A 16,309-nucleotide genomic window follows, 5' to 3' on the forward strand; every position below is an offset into this window, starting at 1 on the left:
ATCAAAGCAAATATCGCCTTTACTGTCGCGAATTTTCTCTATATAATTCCGTTTCTTCTTTTTTTCTATTAAACTTGCCATAACTTTCCCCGGTTTATTAATACTAATCACGTAATCTTTTTTCAGCCGCTTGAACTGATTGCGACACTGGGAGTTTAACAAGGCATTCAACTCAAGCTTTATAAAATTCGCTTCTATGGGAGAAGATTTATGAACTTTTTCAGCTTCCCCCAGGGCTATCATCAAATTTTCCAGTTTCTGTTTTTTTTCCAATTTAACTCTGCCCGCCTGTGCCATTAGAGCACCCCTCATTACACATTTAAAGCATTCCCATAGGGTACGAGAGGACGTAACGGAGTTTTCATTCTCTTTAAAATAGAGGTCAATTTGACCCTCTATCGTCTTTTTAACCCCGGGTTCTTTTAATAAAAGCCCATTTAAGCTCCAATTAAATTCTTTCCTAAGTCTGTCGTTCCATTTAATAGTAATGATAACCGGGGCATGATCGGAATAGGTGATACAGCCAATCTTCACATCAATTATGTCGAGTAGATATTCCTGTTCCACTAGGAAAAAATCCAGCCTAGAGTAGGTGTTATGCACCGGGGAATAAAAAGTGAAATCCAACGTATCTTGATTGTAAATTCTTCATACATCGACCAATTTCGTATACCTAAATTTGTCAATTAGCCTCTTTATTTGTTTCTTTCCAATACTAGATTGTTTTTTGGAAGAGTCTTTTTCCGGATCTAATACTATATTAAAGTCACCTCCTATAACTAATCTACCTTTTTTTAACTCCCAAACCATATCTAGGTGTTTTCTAATAAATTGGCATTGTCCTTTGTTAGGAGCGTAAATATTTACTAACGTAGTTAATTGATTATCCAATTTACCTACTACCATTAGAAATCTTGCCTCATCATCCCTTTTTATTGATTCAATCTCGAAATTTATTTTAGAGGATAGCACGATTGCTACCCCTCTCGATTTGCCCGCAGTTCTAGAGTTAAGAATCCATTGATTATATTTTTTATAATATTTTCCTGGATTAAAGCCTCCCCTGAAGTGGGTCTCTTGAAGAAAAGCTATATCAATATTATTATTGCTAAGTTCGCTTAAAATCCTGCCTCTTTTGCTGCCAGAATTTGCACCTTTAACATTGATTGTTTCAATTCTTATACAATTCATCTACCTTTATTATAATCATTACAAATAAAAACACGCACCCCCTACAGTGAGAACCTACGCCATACCGGGCGGGAGTTACGGTTAGGGTCCAGGGCTTTACATACAACCTAACCTCTCTATATTCTACAATCCATTCATATCTACAAATCCTACACAACATCCGTTTGTCCCCTATTTACCCCCTTTTGATCCTTTGTTTACAATTCCACCCGATCGCTATGGCTGCGATCCGTTAGTGAAATAAGTCCCTTAGACTCCCTCAACCAAACTGAACTCTCAGTTGATTAGGTAAATCCTGCCTTAGGAATTGGGTCCTCCACCTCCCCCCTCCCCCGCCTCCCATCCGTCTATCTCCACCTCCGGCAAATTGAAGTTGGCTAGGAGTGGCGCAATCGGGTCCCCATCCTTTAACGTAAATGATTTGTTGGCTATAGTTACTGTCAGTGATAGAGGGAAACCCCATCGATACATTCCTCCCTTTTCTTTAACACTAGCAAGTATAGGTTTCAGCATCCTTCGTCTCAAAATTGTTCTTCTCGATAAATCATTATAAAGCTCGATCTTGTGGCCTTTAAAGTCGAAGTCACCAATTTCCTTTGCCTTCCTCAGAATACCTTCCTTTTGGCTGAAGGAATGTACATTACACAACACATCTATCACATTACCCTTATCAGAAGCTCTAGCTTTGCCGACTTTATGAACTCGATCCAACTCTATTGTATCTGTGGCATTTTCTCCCAGCAGGTCTTTAAAAATCTGTACTGCTGTAGGCAATAGTTCCCTGTTCCCCAAGTCCGCCGGGAGGCCTCGAATTTTTATATTATTTCTCCGGCTCCTATTTTCTAAGTCATCAATTTTAGTTGCCACAGAATGCAGTTGCCTTTGTTGACTAGTAAGGCTTTTTTCTTGTGCCTCGTTTGTTTTTTGATTTTTTTCTACTTTGGCTTCTAAGGAATCTATTCTCGAGGTTAGGTTGACTATGGCTTCCTGCAGCGGTTTAATCTCCTCTGCAATCGTATTTTTAATTGTATTTTGAATTGTATTGACCATAATTTCTTGCCAAGACGCAGAGGCCTTTTTAAACCAATTTTTTAACTGCATGTCGACCTCCTCTCTAGTGGCAAAGATATGTCGATCACTTCCTGAACCCGTTTGGGCCTTTGTACCTGTCCCCTCACAGTATTCCGCTATCTTTTTATAGTGTGATGAGATATCTGTAGGGGTAATAGAGCCAGCTGCTTGTGCTGACAATGACATTTGTCTTTGTGGCGTTCCTAAACCCTTCGAGGTGGACTCTTGATGTTGTTTCTTATTCTCTGTTGCCATTCCTGGTTGTTGTTGTTGGGAATTGGGTATAAAACCGTAATTGCTTAGTTCTTTGTTATTTTTAGCAATGGAGCTTTTTACTCTATATCTCGTTGCAGTGGCCATGCAAAACGCCCATAAATTAAAAAAGTCAAATGTCCTCCGTTTTTAGCAGAGCCCCGTAACCCCTCCACTGTAATGGACAGTACTGACAGAGGGGATGATTAGAATAATGGGAGTGGAAGGTCCTGAGGGAACACCCGGCGATCCAATCGCCTCTATGCAGCCACTATAAAATGGTTATCTAGTGGCACCTATGTCTATATCCCTATGCCTCTATAATATTTAAGCGTTATGCTTTGGAGGGCTGAAAAGGGTATAGAAGAACCCGAGAGAGTCAGAGAAAACCGGGGGCACCGACCAGCACTCCACTCAAACAGAGGACACCACCCTCCCCGATTCTCAAATTCTCAAATACACTCAAATTCTCAGCGTTGAATTCTCAATGTTGACATGCGGACAGCCAACCCATGCAAGCGATCACGTGACCAAGAAACGCACATCCAGCAAATAACAAACCAAAGCACTGGTGCTCGACTCTAACCCCCTAGCTCCCTAGTGGGAATGGTCCGCCCTGACCCCGCAAAATGCCAGCCTAACATCAGCCAATATCAACCAAACATCCGCAAAGCGCCCTCTCACGCTAACTCTCACTAGCTACCAGTCTTCAACTGTCTGCAACGTGACTCGGCCACAGCACCGCCCACGCCTCTCGCACCACACACCACACACTGGGTAGAAAGAAAAAGAACCAACACAGGACCTTGTATGTCAATAAAAAACCAAGATTGTCAGGATATATATCAAGATATAACCAAGGTAGACACCAAGATATAAAAATCAAATTGTGTTAAATTTTAGCAAATATAGGTGCACCAATGTATACTTAGCTCTGGTGTCACTCTGGCCCAGACCCCAGGCAGGTACTGACATCACCGAACATGAGAGCAGTCAGAGCAATCCAGGCAGCCCGTCTGCATCGGAGGAGGATGGAGGGTGGAGGGAAATCCGTATTTGGTGAGGGGACCGTAGAGGATCCATACCAAATCCGTGCAGCACTTTGCAGAAGCTGATCTGTGATGATCTGTGATGATATGTGCTGTGCTGTGCAGAGTGGATGTGGCGGCAGTGTGCGCAATGTGCGCGCTGTGGAGGGATACAGCGGGGATATGGCGGCAATGTGTGCGCTCTCAGCGCGTTCTCAGCGCGTTCTCAGCGGGGGGATATGCTGTGCAGAGTATGCGTGCATGCGCGTCGCTGTGAAGGGGGTATAGCAGGGATATGACGGCTATATGTGCACTGCACTCTAAGGGATACCGCCGGGGTATGTCGGCGATGTGCCGGGAGATATGCTGGATACAGCGGGTCCACAGCGGGCTCACAGCGAAACCAAAGGAGGACTTAGGGCAAGAGACTCGATACCCCACATCATGAACCGCTCGCTCTGTAAGCGGCGACAGGGAGGCCTGCAAGGAAGACTACCAACGGACTACTTGCGGAAGTGGCCAGGAGGAGGAGGAGGAGGGAACACCCTCAACGGCTGGCAGGAAGCGGAAAGCTTAGTTAGGCTTGTTAGGTTGCTCTTTCTTGCTGATCCTTATTGCTAAAAAGCACTCCTCATCCTCAACAGCTCTTTTGAGAGCTGATGTTGTTCTTGTGATCTATTTTTTTTTCTGTGTGTGTGTCCCACAGACACTTGTGTTGCAAATACAGCCCTGTCAGTAAGTCTTAGCTGCTGGACCTTGGCCCCTTGGTAATTCCTACTGTGCCACTGCCAGGCCCAGCACATTCAGTGACTACCTGTGTGTGTGACAGCTGTACATTTGTAATACCCATCACTGCATATACCTACCTGTTGTTCAGTGCACACCACCTACCTACATGAGCGCACGCAGTGTCATTGTACCTGTTCGGTACCTGTGTGTGTGTGACAGCTGCTGATTTGTAATACCCATCACTGCATATATCTACCTGTTGTTCAGTGCACCCACCTACCTACGTGAGCGCACACAGTGTCACTGTACCTTTTCAGTACCTGTGTTTGTGTTTGACAGCTGCACATTTGTAATACCCATCACTGCATATACCTACCTGTTGTTCAGTGCAGCCACCTACCTATGTGAGCGCACACAGTGTCACTGTACCTGTTCGGTACCTGTGTGTGTGTGTGACAGCTGTACATTTGTAATACCCATCACTGCATATACCTACCTGTTTTTCAGTGCACCCACCTACCTACGCAAGCGCACGCAGTGTCACTGCACCTGTTCACGGTACCTGTGTGTGTGTGTGTGTGTGTGTGACCGCACGCTGTGTAATATACCACACCGTGCATATCTGTTAACTGCACCTGTGTGACAGCTGCACATTGTATTTTAATACCAGTCACTGCATACCTTTCACTGCACTTGTGTGACTGCACATTATATTAGTCAAGTCAGTGCATACACTTAATCCCCCCCCCCCCCCCCCAATATGGACAAAACAGGTAGAGTCAGAGGCAGGGGCAGACCCAGAGGCAGGCCACCCGGCAGGACTGTTCAAGGTCATGCTGATGTGATTTCGTGCGGCCCTGGACCAAAGTACAGTACTCAGAAGAAGGCATGTCCCATCAACTCCCAAGATTGTCAGGATGTGGTTGACTATTTAACACAGAACACCTCATCATCCGCAGCCACCAGCACAACTACAAGCACCACATCCGCTGCATTTGACACTACGCAGGAGTTATTTGGTGGGGAATTAACTGATTCACAGGCATTATTGTTACAACAAGATGAAGGCGCTAAGCAAGTTACACCACCTCATATGTCTGAGTTAGGCGACACTATGGACGTAATGTGTGCGGAGGAGGATGATGAAGTACCTGCTGTTGGTGCAGTTTATGAGGTTTCTGAGGCAAGCGAAGCTGGGGATGATACGGATCCCACGTTGGTTCCTAAGAGACAAGATGACCATGGGGACAGTTCAGAGGGGGAGTTAGAGAGAAATAGGAGGAGACGAGTTGCTGAAAGAAGCAGGGGGAGCTCGTCGTCAGAAACAACTGGCGGCACCATGTATCGCGACCTATGTACAGCCAGCCAACATGCCCTTCAACGTCAACTGCTGATGCCACCATAGTGCCATCAACCCAGGGGGGATCAGCGGTTTGGAAATTTTTTAGTGTGTCTGCCTTAGATCAGAGAAATGCCATCTGTTCTCTCTGTCTCCAAAAACTGAGCCATAGAAAGGCCAACAGCTGTGTAGGGACAACTGCCTTACGAAGGCACATGGAGAAAAGGCACAAACTGCAATGGGAAGAGCACCAGAGGAAAAGCAGCCCACAAATGAAAAGCCACCCTCCTTCTCCTCTTCCTGCTTCAGGTGTATCATCTTCAGCCTCTTTCTCCCTTGCACCTTCAAAATCACAGCCACTCTCCTTCACTCCGCCTCTCACCTTGAGCAGTTCCTGCTCCTCTGCCCACAGCAGCAGTCAGGTGTCAGTGAGGGAAATCTTGGAGCGGAAGAAGCCAATTTCTGCCAGTCACCCCATTGCCCGGCGTCTGACAGCTGGCTTGGCGTAACTGTTAGCTCACCAGCTGTTACCATACCAGCTGGTAGACTCTGAGGCCTTCCGTAAATTTGTGGCCATTGGGACACCGCAGTGGAAGATACCAGGTCGCAATTATTTCTCTAAAAAGACGATACCCAAACTGTAGCATGAAGTTGAGAGGCAAGTGGTGTCATCTCTGACACACAGCGTTGGGTCAAGGGTCAATTTGACCATGGATGCCTGGTCTGCAAAGCACGGTCAGGGCAGGTACATTACTTACACAGCCCATTCGGTCAACCTGGTGACCACTGGCAAGCAGGGAGTACGTGGCTGTGTAGCGGACCAACTTGTGACACCTCCATGGCTTGCAGGCAGGCCTCCTGCCACCTCCTCTCCTCCTGCTACATCCTCTTCACTGCCGTCCTCCTCCTCCTCCTTGGCTGAGTGGCAGTTCAACTCTACTGGTGCTGCAAACTCCTCTCCAGCTACACAGCTCCAGATCCCCAGGGCCTATGCTGCATGCCAGGTACGACGGTGTCACACCATCTTAGACATGTCTTGCGTTAAAACGGAGATTCACACTCGAGCAGCTCTCCTGGCTGCTCTTAACAAACAGGTGGATCAGTGGCTGACCCCGCACCATTTGGAGATCAGCAACGTGGTGTGTGACAACAGCAGCAATCTCATTTCAGCTTTGAATTTGGGAAAGTTGACACATGTTCCCTGCATGGTACATGTGCTGAATCTCATAATTCAGAGATTTGTGTCTAAGTACCCAGGCTTACAGGACGTCCTGAAGCAGGCCAGGAAGTTGTGTGGGCATTTCAGGCAGTCTTACACGGCCATGGCACGCTTTGCCGATATTCAGCGGACAAAAAACTTGCCGGTGAGACACTTGATTTGCGATAGCCCGACTCGCTGGAATTCGACCCCCTGATGTTCGACCGCCTGCTACAACAGGAGAAAGCCGTCACCCAGTATCTCTACAACTACAGTAGAAGGACACACTCTGGGGAGATGGGGATGTTCTGGCCAAAGAACTGGACACTCATGCAAAATGTCTGCAGGCTCATGCGGCCGTTTGAGGAGGTGACAAACCTGGTGAGTCGCAGTGAAGGTGCCATCAGCGACTTGATCCCGTATGCTTTCTTCCTGGAGCGTTTCCTTGCATAGAGTGGTGGATCAAGCTATGGAGGAGTGAACAGGAAGAAGAGCTGTAGGATCAATTCTCATCAGAACAAGATGTTTCCTCAACACCTGCGGAAGCACAAAGGGAGGAGGAGGAGGAAGAGTTGGGTGAGGAAGAGGAGTCAGACTCAGATGATGAGGAAAGTGTTTTTTTTTTGGAGGAGGAGGCGGCAGAAGAACAACCGCAGCAGGCATCGCAGGGGGCTTGTGCTGCTCAAAGTTCCCGTGGTATTGTTCGTGGCTGCGGGGAGGAGAACTTACCTGACGTCACTGAGGAAGAGCAAGAGGAGTTGGATAGTATGTCTGCACCCAAATTTGTGCAGATGGCGTCTTTCATGCTGTCCAGCCTGTTGAGAGACCCCCGTATAAAAAAACTCAAGGGGAATGAGCTGTACTGGGTGGCCACGCTACTAGACCCTCGGTATAGGCACAAAGTGGCGGATATGTTACCAACTCACCTGAAGACAGAAAGGATGCTGCACATGCAGAACAAGCTGGCAACTATGCTTTACAGTGCCTTTGAGGGTGATGTCACAACACAACGGAATAAAGGTACCACTGCCAGTAATCCTTCTCCCATGTCCACACAGGCAAGGACAGGACACTCTAGTGATCTCATGGTGATGTCGGACATGCAAACATTCTTTAGTCCAATGCCTCACCTTAGCCCTTCCGGATCCACCCTCCACCAACGCCTCGACCGGCAGGTAGTCGACTACCTGGCCTTAAGTGTGGATGTAGACACTGTGAGCAGCGATGAACCCTTGGACTACTGGGTGTGCAGGCTTGACCTGTGGCCAGAGCTGTCACAATTTGCCATCCAACTTCTGTCTTGCCCTGCCTCAAGCGTCCTGTCAGAAGGGACCTTCAGCTGGTGGCATTGTCACTGAGAAGAGAAGTCGCCTAAGTCACAAAAGAGTTCAGTACCTCACCTTTATCAACATGAATGAGGCATGGATCCCGGAGTGCTACTGCCTGCCCGAAGACTAAGACAGTCCCCACACACAGCATCTCTGCCTGCACGCTGTGTGACTGGCTGCCTGCCCCAAGACACAGCATTTCTGCCTGCAGGCCACTTGACTGCCTTCTCCGCCACCACCAACAGGGTCCAGGACTCCAGGCAGTTTCCTGAATTTTTAAGGCCGCTGCGGGCAACGGCCGATATAATAATTTTTATGGTGCACGTACATGTCTGCCTAATTTTTCTGGCTGCACTGCAGCTGCAACAACAAAACAAAAGGTATGTACGTGTGTCAATTCCCCTTCGTGATCGTTACCTTGCAGCGGTGAAGGGACTTGCGTATCCCAATGAAGCAATGACCGTGGGCTATATGAGTGTCTCGGGGGGGGGGGGGGGGGGGATGGTGTCTCGGTTGGCACACCCAAGATAAAAAGGTCGTTGCTTAATTGTGGACAGACCAAATTCGATCAACTGGACAGTCACTGTTGTTCTGTCATTAAGCTACCTCAGCCCGGCGACCATATGGGCTTGAAAACGGCCATGGCCTGCACTCTGGCCATGGTGCGCACCAGTCCAGCACGACCGTCACTACACAAACAGCTGTTTGCGGTGCATTACACAGTGAGTTTGGTCTGTCAGTGTGAAGCAGTACTCTAATTACACTCCCTGATTTATGTATACACATGCAAGATATTTTAAAGCACTTTAGGACTCCAATTTAGCATGCAATGTGATTTCTGCCCTTAAAACGCTGCTGTGTGTCAAATCCTGATTTTCCCCGGGGGCTTTTGGTGTGTATCTCACTCCGCCATGCCCCCCTCCAGGTGTTAGACCCCTTGAAACATCTTTTCCATCACTTTTGTGGCCAGCATAAATGTTTCTAGTTTTCAAAGTTCGCATCCCCATTGAAGTCTATCGCATTCGAGGTTCGCGAATTGAAAGTCGGAGGTTTGAGCCATCTCTAAGGAACATACATAACTTTCTATACATTTGAAATCGCACTGTATCATGCTTACAACCAATCAGGCTATCTCTCCCCAATGAGGGACGTCAAGAGCAGATTTCTGTTTACACTCCATGTTGTACTCCTAAAGCATTAAAAAAACTAGAACTAAGAATGCGATGTAGCTACCTCAAGTTTTCCAAGAGTGCCTAAAATTTGTTCTTTACAATACCATGAGGTATATTTAACTGCTTGCCGACCGCGTCACGCCGGACGGGCGTGGCCGCGGCGGCAGCCCCAGGACCGCCTAACGCCGATCGGCGTAAAGTCCTGGGGCAGCAGTTTGCAGGAGATCGTGCGCTGGCTGCACGTGCATCTCCTGCTTGATGGGCGGAGCACCGCCGTGTATTTACATGTACAGCACTGCGATCAGCAGCAGCGCTGTACTGGGGACAGCCGTATGACACGGCTGTCCTCCTTGGGGACAAGAGAGCGATCGGCTCTCATAGGCAGAAGCCTATGACAACCGATCGCCGTGATTGGCCAGCTAGGGGGAGGGAGGGGTTGTAAAAAAATAAAATAAAAAAAATAGTAATTAATATTAAAAAAAAAATTATTTAAAAAAAAATTAACACAGAGGGGGCGATCAGACCCCACCAACAGAGAGCTCTGTTGGTGGGGGGAAAAGGGGGGGGGGGGGTCACTTGTGTGCTGTGTTGTGCGGCCCTGCAGCTTGGCCTTAAAGCTGCAGTGGCCAATTAAGTAGAAAATAGCCTGGTCACTAGGGGGGTTTAAAACCATGGTCCTCAAGAGGTTAAAAGGGTCCATGAGTGTTGCTATTTCCTTAGGCTTATAATAGAATTCAATAAATTTCTTCCAAGTAGAAAACAATTTTTGTCCTATTTTCTTTATGTGCTAAAGTTAAAACATTTTCTCTATCAAACAAACATTTTAGCTCCTTTTTAAGCTCCCTTAAAGAAGGGATCGTAGGATAAATCCACCTGTTATACAACACCTTTCTAGCTGCTCTTAATATTATATGTACTAAATTAGTTGGTTTGAAAACTTCTCATCATCCCTTTTCAGGGTTCCAATAATTAAATAGCAACATCCATGGGTCCCTCTGCACATCCCTCTTACACATCCATTTAATTAGCCTGCACACTTTATTCCAATATCCCACCACTATAGGGCATTCCCACACGCAATGGAATAAATAAGCATTTGGAAGCTTACATTTAGGACATTGAGGTACATATTTAGAGTTAGGAGGAGGACCTCTATGTCGTATATCAAATGCGTATTTCGCTTTGCTTTATGTATAAACAACAAATGTAATTCCCTCCAAACCTCATATGGTATTAGTTGACGAACAGTCTCATTGCCTGCAAGAATTTTTTTAGTTGCCTCTGGGTCAATTCTTTGGTAGTTGACGTTTGGATAACGCAATCCTGTGTTTTCTACGCTTCCACATAAAATCAGTGAATGCTTGCTGTAATCTCTGTATATCCTTATGTTTGAGAAGCATTGGTATGTTCTGCATGGGATACAAAATCTTACCAAATGACACCATTTTAAGAAAACATGGCAGTCCAGTTAGATTCAAGGGAAGATCTTTCCATGTCTTTAGCTGTGCAATTATCTTATTGATCAATTTTCCAAAACTAAGTTCATAGCTCCTGTGGGTTTCTTGCTAAAATTATTCCTAGATACTTTATATTATTTACTAACTTACTCCCACTCCCACCAAAGCTAACGGCCGCTCCAATTGTCCCACCTTGGACCTTGTCAGGTCCAGTGACTTTGTAGGACGAGACCCCCACACTTTGATTGGCCCAATAGGCTGTCTGTCACAGCAGCCTATTGGGCCAAAGTGCGGGGATCTCGTCCTACAATGTGAATCAACTCCCAAGTCAGCTACCTAATTGTACAGGCTGTTAGTTGGTATTTCTCCTGTCTGGCTCTCTGGGAAATTGCTGATGTTGTTGAAACCCAAGAGTGTCTGATACTTCTGCTGCCTGGAGGATCAACTGTGTACACATCCCCATGGCAACAGGGACGTGAGCCCTCTGCTGCGCATGCACACTGTCCCAGTTTGAAACATACTGTATGGCTCTCACACAATTACATTTTAAAATATGTGGCATATGGCTCGCTAAGTCAAAAAGGTTCCTGACCCCTGCTCCAGTACATAGAGATATATTTGATTTGCAAAGTCTTTACCCATTTGTTTTAAGCCTACTCCTTGCTTAACATAAATGTTTGTATGCAGGGTAATAACATTACTCATTTTCGAGTGAGAAAGTACCAAAAATGTGCACAAATGTTATGTGCTGTATGGAAAATATTGCAGTACGAACCCAAAGCTGAAAAACAAGTAAATTGCTAAATAGAACAAAAAATAATTATAATTTCATCTAGTCATTCATGTGAACATGAAACAGTAGTTCTGTTCTGCCCAGCAAGGAGGACCAGGTAGCAATCTAAACTTACTTACGGTATCTCCTCAGCTTTCTGTTTATTGCTAGCACAGTGCTGACTCTCTAACTCCCAGTTCAGGGGGTTACAGGAGGCTAATACAGGCATCGGAATTGATTGCATATACACAAACTAGAGCTGAGTATTTTCATTTTATTTTCCCTATGCAGAGTGGTGCAGGGAAACAGTTTTGGAATACTTGTTGTGGAAATTGCCAGTACTTGTGGAGAAATATGGCTACGCCTGTTGTTGGGAGACATGCTAATAGGTATAAAGCCTGGTACACACTTTCAATTATGATTGGCCATCACTAACCAATTTTACCACCTCCATGTAGTATGAGGGTCAACAGATATTGAATACTAGGAGCAGATTGTGTAGGTAAACCCTCATACTACAGGAAGATGATAAAATTGATCAGTGATTGGCGAGTAATAATTAAAAGTATGTCCCAGGCTTAACCATTTCAGCCGCGCGGACGTGAGCTTCACGTCCCCAGAGGCAGGTGCTAGAGCCGCAGGGACGCGCTAGTTATGTCCCTGCAGTTTGAGGGGTCTGCAAGCGATCCTGCGATTGCGCTGCTGCTGCTGCTAGCAGGGGGGATTGGCTGCAGGGGACAAAAGTCCCCTGTGCCAATCTGAGCATGTCTGCCGAGAATAAACACTGTTTTTGTTCAAAAAGAGTGTTTATTCTGTAAATGGAGCTGCCGCGCTCCCGCTGTCATTTCCGCCGGTTTCCGCCGCCCGATCGTTAAATTTAGAAGTGGAAACAATGTTTCAATTCATAATCTCCCCGCCGTCGCTGTGATTGGAGGCTTCCGATGGAAGCCTACGTGACTTCCACTTGTTACAATGTAACAATACATTGTATCCTATGTAGCGAAATTGTACGCTACATAGAATTTTGCTCAGCGGGGACATCTTGTGGCCAAATAGTAAAATACACCTACTGACTATAGGGAAAAAAAAATAATATCTACAGGATCTTCTCGAAAAATTAGCATATTGTGATAAAATTCATTATTTTCTGTAATGTACTGATAAACATTAGACTTTCATATATTTTAGATTCAAATACACACAACTGAAGTAGTTCAAGCCTTTTATTGTTTTAATTTCGATGATTTTGGCATACAGCTCATGAAAACCCAAATTTCCTATCTCAAAAAATTTGCATATTTCATCCGAACAATAAAAGAAAAGTGTTTTTAAAACAAAATAAGTCAACCTTCAAATAATTATGTTCAGTTATGCACTCAATACTTGGTCGGGAATCCTTTTGCAGAAATGACTGCTTCAATGCGGCGTGGCATGGAGGCAATCAGCCTGTGGCATTGCTCAGGTGTTATGGAGGCCCAGGATGCTTCGATAGCGGCCTTAAGCTCTTTCTCTTCACAATATCCCACAGATTCTTTATGGGGTTCAGGTCAGGAGAGTTGGCAGGCCAATTGAGCACAGTAATACCATGGTCAGTAAACCATTTACCAGTGGTTTTGGCACTGTGAGCAGGTGTCAGGTCGTGCAGAAAAATGAAATCTTCATCTCCATAAAGCTTTTCAGCAGATGGAAGCATGAAGTGCTCCAAAATCTCCTGATAGTTAGCTGCATTGACCCTGCCCTTGATAAAACACAGTGGACCAACACCAGCAGCTGACATGGCACCCCAGACCATCACTGACTGTGGGTACTTGACACTGGACTTCAGGCATTTTGGCATTTCCCTCTCCCCAGTCTTCCTCCAGACTCTGGCACCTTGATTTCCGAATGACATGTAAAAGTTGCTCTCATCCGAAAAAAGTATTTTGGACCACTGAGCAACAGTCCAGTGCTGCTTCTCTGTGCCCAGGTCAGGCGCTTCTGCCGCTGTTTCTGGTTCAAAAGTGGGTTCATGCTTCCATCTGCTGAAAAGCTTTATGGAGATGAAGATTTCATTTTTCAGCACGACCTGGCACCTGCTCACAGTGCCAAAACCACTGGTAAATGATTTACTGACCATGGTATTACTGTGCTCAATTGGCCTGCCAACTCTCCTGACCTGAGCCCCATAGAGAATCTGTTGGATATTGTGAAGAGAAAGTTGAGAGACGCAAGACCCAACACTCTGGATGAGCTTAAGGTCGCTATCGAAGCATCCTGGGCCTCCATAACACCAGAGCAGTGCCACAGGCTTATTGCCTCCATGCCACGCCGCATTGAAGCAGTCATTTCTGCAAAAGGATTCCCGACTAAGTATTGAGTGCATAACTGAACATAATTATTTGAATTTTGACTTTTTTTGTTTTAAAAACACTTTTCTTTTATTGGTCGGATGAAATATGCTAATTTTTTGAGATAGGAAATTTGGATTTTCATGAGCTGTATGCCAAAATCATCAATATTAAAACAATAAAAGGCTTGAACTACTTCAGTTGTGTGTATTGGAATCAAAAAATATGTGAAAGTCTAATGTTTATCAGTACTTTACAGAAAATAATGAACTTTATCACAATATGCTAATTTTTTGAGAAGATCCTGTATGTTAAGAGGGAATCTTATTATTAAATAATGGGCTAAAAATTAGTGATGGATGTAAAACTGAAAAAATGCACCTTTATTTCTAAATAAAATATTGTCACCATACATTATATTAGGGATATAGTTTTAACGTTGCAATAACCGGAACAAATGGGCAAATAAAATGTGTGGATTTTAATTATGGTAGCATGTATTATTTTTAAACTATAATGGCAGAAAACTGAGAAATAATGATTTTTTTTTTAATTTTTTTGTATTATTCCTGTCAAAAAGCATTTAGGATAAAATAATTTTTAACATAATGTACCACCCAAAGAAAGCCTAATTGGTGGCGGAAAAAACAAGGTATAGATCATTTATTTGTGATAAGTAGTGATAAAGTTATTGGGGAATGAAAAAGAGGAGCGCTGAAAGGGGAAAATTCCTCTCGTCCATAAGATGAAAAATACCCGCGGGCTGAAATTGTTAAGAGGTGATGACATGACTATACTTTTGTCTTTTTTTCAGTTGGAAAACAGGAAACATGACATAAGACTCAAGTAGTGTTATGTCATGTTTCCTGTTTTCCAACTGAAAAGAGTTAGAGGCTCAACATACTCAAAGTCAACTTTATTTTGAACATATATTTTATTATTAAAATGAGTACATACCTGTATTACATTGTATCTTTTTCTTTATTTGCATCAAGTTTGGCTTTAAATTCATCAGGCCTTGATGTTTATTTTTTAGCTTTATCCCTTAAAGAAGTGATGTCCAAGTAGCAAATTCCATAGCCTGTAAATACATAAATTATATTTTTTTTTGTAAAACAATAAAGACAAAAATATGGGATCCCCCAATGGAGAACAACAGCACGCCCTCAAATAAGCGCACAGCAAATGCAAGTGTGTGGTGCTTCTGCACTGGTCGGTTAGGATTAGGGATGATGGATGAGATGCAAATCATTTCTCCTTGCATTCAAATCCCATGCAAATATTATGCAGCCAAGAAAAATCAACAGGAAATTCTTCTGATCTAATTTCCACTGCATATAATTTGCATGAAATTTGAATGCAAGAAGAAATGATTTGCACCTCATTGATCATCCGTTGTTAGGATCTAGGGAGGTAAGTCATTATAAACTTGCTTATTAGCTATGCTTATCACTGGTGTACCTTGTAGAAAATAATGGGATTATTTTCTTGAACCACCAGTGGACCGTGTGTCATTTTTAGACGGCAGCATGGTACCTGCTAAAGGCTCATAACAGCTTAATAAAACCATGAACTAACTTGCTGTAACTTCTGGAAATTTTGAAAATTTGAATGAAAGCAAGATTCACGTGTCAAGGAGAGGGGTTTAGCTATAAAACTAAGGTACAGAACATTTCCAAAGCCTAAAAATGGTCTAGTTCTACGGGGAAAATGAAAAAGACTAGTGCCTAAAGTGGTTTAGTCGAGTTCAGTTATTTAAGCTTTTCTAAATGTTTGCATGAAACAACATGATTGTATAAACTGTATATCTGGTCAGAAGTCCAGATTTAAGCTGGGCATACACGGATGGATTGCTTCTTATCAATCGAGCCGCTGATGGCTCGATTGATAATTTCCGACGTGTCCGATACCCTGCCGGATTGATAATGCGCTCGATCCCCGAGCGGGAATCCGTGTATGCCCAGCATTAAAGAACTTCTGAGGCGAGCAATTAAATCTAGCTTTACATACCTGGGGCTTCTTCCAGCCCCTATAAGTCATTTGTGTCCATCGCAGCAGCTCTGGTCTTCCCCAGGGTCCCGCTTGCAGCTTCTAAGAATTGCCAACCCCCAATGGCTCGGCATCTTCTGTGGATGTGCAGGCGCATGCAAGCACCTGCTCCCACCTCATCAGGTGCAGTATTCCCCTGCAGACGTGAGAGCATCCTCGTGGATGCTCACCCATGCATGCGCACAAGATGCTGACCCATCGAGGTCAGCGATCCTTACAGGCTGCTAGTGGGACACCAGAGAAGACCGGAGCTGCGGTGAGAGACCCAAATGACTTCTAGGGGCAAAGCTTGTACCCAAAAATAATTGTGTCAATTACAAATGTGCAAAGTTTCGACAAGTTTCTCTCCAATAAAGTAGCACTCACCTCAGAAAAAACATCCTGGTAAAATGATTT

At 44.6% G+C, this 16,309-nt stretch overlaps 1 protein-coding gene across 7 annotated transcripts in view; it reads right to left on the reverse strand.

The window, feature by feature from the left end:
* KCNG2 (potassium voltage-gated channel modifier subfamily G member 2) overlaps positions 1–16,309 on the reverse strand; it is a 440,844-nt gene that overhangs the window by 189,100 nt on the left and 235,435 nt on the right. For all 7 annotated transcript variants that reach the window (XR_011020616.1, XR_011020617.1, XM_068234665.1 and 4 more), the window contains one exon: positions 14,822–14,945. The gene's annotated coding sequence lies outside the window, so the exon portion shown is untranslated. The remainder of the gene's footprint in view (positions 1–14,821; positions 14,946–16,309) is intronic.

Source organism: Hyperolius riggenbachi, chromosome 5 (assembly GCF_040937935.1).
Source record: "Hyperolius riggenbachi isolate aHypRig1 chromosome 5, aHypRig1.pri, whole genome shotgun sequence".
Lineage (NCBI taxonomy): Eukaryota > Metazoa > Chordata > Amphibia > Anura > Hyperoliidae > Hyperolius > Hyperolius riggenbachi.